Below are 5,000 nucleotides of genomic sequence, written 5' to 3'. Positions count from 1 at the left end.
GGCATGTGCCCGCAACAAGGGCCAACGCGAGCCGATGGTGGTCGAGGCAACCGCCCGCACCAGCTCGAGGCATGTGCCCACACCAAGGCCCGGCATGTATCGATGGTGTTCGACGTAGGGGCCATCTTCTGCTGATGGTGGTCGAGGCAAGAGCCCGCACCAAGGGCCAGCGTGTGCCCATGGTGCTCGAGGCAACCGTCCGCACCAGGGCCCAGCGTGTGCCGATGGTGGTCGAGGCAACCGCCCGCACCAGGGCCCACCGTGTGCCGATGGTGCTCGAGGCAACCGCCCGCACCAAGGGCCGGCTTGTGCCGATGGTGTTCGAGGCAACCGCCCGCACCAGGGCCCAGCGTGTGCCGATGGTGGTCGAGGCAACCGCCCGCACCAAGGCCGAGCGTGTGCCGATGGTGGTCGAGGCAAGCGCCCGCACCAGGGCCCAGCGTGTGCCGATGGTGGTCGAGGCAAGCGCCCTCACCAAGGCCGAGCGTGTGCCGATGGTGGTCGAGGCAACCGCCCGCACCAAGGCCCAGCGTGTGCCGATGGTGGTCGAGGCAAGCGCCCGCACCAAGGCCGAGCGTGTGCTGATGGTGGTCGAGGCAAGCGCCCGCACCAGGGCCCAGCGTGTGCCGATGGTGGTCGAGGCAAGCGCCCTCACCAAGGCCGAGCGTGTGCCGATGGTGGTCGAGGCAACCGGCCGCACCAAGGGCCGGCGTGTGCCGATGGTGTTCGAGGCAACCGCCCGCACCAGGGCCCAGCGTGTGCCGATGGTGCTGGGGGCAAGCGCCCGCACCAGGGCCCAGCGTGTGCCGATGGTGCTGGGGGTAACCGCCCGCACCAGGGCCCAGCGTGTGCCGATGGTGCTGGGGGCAAGCGCCCGCACCAGGGCCCAGCGTGTGCCGATGGTGCTGGGGGTAACCGCCCGGACCAGGGCCCAGCGTGTGCCGATGGTGCTGGGGGCAAGCGCCCGCCCCAGGGCCCAGCGTGTGCCGATGGTGCTGGGGGCAAGCGCCCGCCCCAGGGCCCAGCGTGTGCCGATGGTTATCGGGGCAACCGGCCGCACCAGGGCCCAGGGTCTGCCGATGGTGCTCGAGGCCACCGCCCGCACCAAGGCTCAGCATGTGCCGATTGTGATCGAGGCAACAACCCACACCAGGGCCCAGCTTGTGCCGATGGCGGTCGAGGCAAGTGCCCGTACCGAAGGGCAGCCTATGCCGATGATGGTCGATGCATGTGCCATCACCATGCGCCATCATGTGCCATTGATGGTCGAGGCCTTGGCCGAAGTTCGATTTTGAGCCACGGTGCCCATGCTTGGCTCCAGCATGTGCTGGTGCCGCATTTTTTTCACTCGGGACAGCATCGCCGGAGCATCGCCGGAGTACCGCCGGAGAACCTGACCGGCGGCATTGGGGTTCCGGCGATTGGGAGGGGGGCCGGGGGGGTGTGCGCACATGATGTGCGATGGGTGCTGGTACTTGGCCTTGTGTTGGCCCCCTATCCCTCATCAAACCTCTGAGAATTCACACCCCCTTAAAGAGCATTTGAGATTTTACAGGTTTGCTACCCGTAGCCGTTAAAGTGTCTGAAATGGGGACACTTTTTTCAAACGGTCACAAAATCTTCTCTACTTCGAGTTTTTAGCTGAATTTTTTTGTGCATGCCAACAAAAATAGAAGGATCATGCCTACAAAATTTGGGGCCAAAAATCCTTATAAAAAAATTTTAAAAAATCCCGAACCGCAAAAAGTTTTGAAAATCATGAAAAATAGAAAACGAGTCATCTTCCAACGAAACTTCACGTGAAGGCTTAGGGGACCATTGTATGAATTTACAAGCCATAAAAATGGCATTGGCACGGCAGAAATTTGAAGATGTGCCTAAACCCACCAGGGCCCAGCGTGTGCCGATGGTGCTCGAGGCAAGCGCCCGCACCAGGGCCCAGCGTGTGCCGATGGTGCTCGAGGCAAGCGCCCGCACCAGGGCCCAGCGTGTGCCGACGGTGGTCGAGGCAACCGCCCGCACCAGGGCCGATAGTGTGCCGATGGTGCTCGAGGCAACCTGTCGCACCAGGGCCCAGCGTGTGCCGATGGTGATCGAGGCAACCTGCCGCACTAGGGCCCAGCGTGTGCCGATGCTGGTCGAGGCAAGCGCCCGCACCAGCGCCCAGCGTGTGCCGATGGTGCTCGAGGCAACCGACCGCACCAGGGCCCAGCGTGTGCCGATGGTGCTCGAGGCAACCTGCCGCACCAGGGCCCAGCGTGTGCCGATGGCGCTCGAGGCAAGCTCCCGCACCAGGGCCCAGCGTGTGCCGATGGTGGTCGAGGCAACCTGCCGCACCAGGGCCCAGCGTGTGCCGATGGTGCTCGAGGCAACCTGCCGCACCAGGGCCCAGCGTGTGCGGATGGTGCTCGAGGCAAGCGCCCGCACCAGGGCCCAGCGTGTGCCGATGGTGGTCGAGGCAACCGCCCGCACCAGGGCCCAGCGTGTGCCGATGGTGGTCGAGGCAACCTGCCGCACCAGGGCCCAGCGTGTGCCGATGGCGCTCGAGGCAAGCTCCCGCACCAGGGCCTAGCGTGTGCCGATGGTGCTCGAGGCAACCTGCCGCACCAGGGCCCAGTGTGTGCCGATGGTGCTCGAGGCAACCTGCCGCACCAGGGCCCAGTGTGTGCCGATGGTGCTCGAGGCTGCCGATGATGGTCGAGGCAACCTGCCGCACCAGGGCCCAGCGTGTGCCGATGATGGTCGAGGCAACCTGCCGCACCAGGGCCGAGCGTGTGCCGATGGTGCTCGAGGCAACCGACCGCACCAGGGCCGAGCGTGTGCCGATGGTGCTCGAGGCAAGCGCCCGCACCAGGGCCCAGCGTGTGCCGATGGTGGTCGAGGCAACCTGCCGCACCAGGGCCCAGCGTGTGCCGATGGTGGTCGAGGCAAGCGCCCGCACCAGGGCCCAGCGTGTGCCGATGGTGGTCGAGGCAAGCGCCCGCACCAGGGCCCAGCGTGTGCCGATGGTGGTCGAGGCAAGCGCCCCCACCAGGGCCCAGCGTGTGCCGATGGTGGTCGAGGCAACCGCCCGCACCAGGGCCCAGCGTGTGCCGATGGTGGTCGAGGCAACCGACCGCACCAGGGCGGAGCGTGTGCCGATGGTGGTCGAGGCAACCGCCCGCACCAGGGCCCAGCGTGTGCCGATGGTGGTCGAGGCTGCCGCCCGCACCAGGGCCCAGCGTGTGCCGATGGTGGTCGAGGCTGCCGATGGTGGTCGAGGCAACCTGCAGCACCAGGGCCCAGCGTGTGCCGATGGTGGTCGAGGCAACCGACCGCACCAGGGCCGAGCGTGTGCCGATGGTGCTCGAGGCAAGCTGCCGCACCAGGGCCCAGCGTGTGCCGATGGTGGTCGAGGCAACCGCCCGCACCAGGGCCCAGCGTGTGCCGATGGTGGTCGAGGCTGCCGCCCGCACCAGGGCCCAGCGTGTGCCGATGGTGGTCGAGGCTGCCGATGGTGGTCGAGGCAACCTGCAGCACCAGGGCCCAGCGTGTGCCGATGGTGGTCGAGGCAACCGACCGCACCAGGGCCGAGCGTGTGCCGATGGTGCTCGAGGCAAGCTGCCGCACCAGGGCCGAGCGTGTGCCGATGGTGGTCGAGGCAACCGCCCGCACCAGGGCCCAGCGTGTGCCGATGGTGATCGAGGCAACCGACCGCACCAGGGCCCAGCGTGTGCCGATGGTGCTCGAGGCAACCTGCCGCACCAGGGCCCAGCGTGTGCCGATGGTGGTCGAGGCAAGCGCCCGCACCAGGGCCCAGCGTGTGCCGATGGTGGTCGAGGCAACCGACCGCACCAGGGCCCAGCGTGTGCCGATGGTGCTCGAGGCAACCTGCCGCACCAGGGCCCAGCGTGTGCCGATGGTGGTCGAGGCAAGCGCCCGCACCAGGGCCCAGCGTGTGCCGATGGTGCTCGAGGCAATCGATCGCACCAGGGCCGAGCGTGTGCCGATGGTGGTCGAGGCAAGCGCCCGCACCAGGGCCCAGCGTGTGCCGATGGTGATCGAGGCAAGCGCCCGCACCAGGGCCCAGCGTGTGCCGATGGTGGTCGAGGCAAGCGCCCGCACCAGTGCCCAACGTGTGCCGATGGTGGTCGAGGCAACCGCCCGCACCAGGGCCCAGCGTGTGCCGATGGTGGTCGAGGCAACCGACCGCACCAGGGCGGAGCGTGTGCCGATGGTGGTCGAGGCAACCGCCCGCACCAGGGCCCAGCGTGTGCCGATGGTGGTCGAGGCTGTCGCCCGCACCAGGGCCCAGCGTGTGCCGATGGTGGTCGAGGCTGCCGATGGTGGTCGAGGCAACCTGCCGCACCAGGGCCCAGCGTGTGCCGATGGTGGTCGAGGCAACCGACCGCACCAGGGCCGAGCGTGTGCCGATGGTGCTCGAGGCAAGCTGCCGCACCAGGGCCCAGCGTGTGCCGATGGTGGTCGAGGCAACCGCCCGCACCAGGGCCCAGCGTGTGCCGATGGTGATCGAGGCAACCGACCGCACCAGGGCCCAGCGTGTGCCGATGGTGCTCGAGGCAACCTGCCGCACCAGGGCCCAGCGTGTGCCGATGGTGGTCGAGGCAAGCGCCCGCACCAGGGCCCAGCGTGTGCCGATGGTGGTCGAGGCAACCGACCGCACCAGGGCCCAGCGTGTGCCGATGGTAATCGAGGCAACCTGCCGCACCAGGGCCCAGCGTGTGCCGATGGTGGTCGAGGCAAGCGCCCGCACCAGGGCCCAGCGTGTGCCGATGGTGCTCGAGGCAATCGATCGCACCAGGGCCGAGCGTGTGCCGATGGTGGTCGAGGCAAGCGCCCGCACCAGGGCCCAGCGTGTGCCGATGGTGATCGAGGCAAGCGCCCGCACCAGGGCCCAGCGTGTGCCGATGGTGGTCGAGGCAAGCGCCCGCACTAGTGCCCAACGTGTGCCGATGGTGGTCGAGGCAAGCGCCCGCACCAGGGCCCAGGTGTGCCGATGG

This window comes from Durio zibethinus, unplaced genomic scaffold (genome assembly GCF_047325235.1).
Source record: "Durio zibethinus cultivar Kanyao isolate XHJ-2024 unplaced genomic scaffold, ASM4732523v1 HiC_scaffold_393, whole genome shotgun sequence".
Taxonomy (NCBI): Eukaryota; Viridiplantae; Streptophyta; class Magnoliopsida; order Malvales; family Malvaceae; genus Durio; species Durio zibethinus.
Note: the sequence above shows the minus strand (reverse complement) of the source record.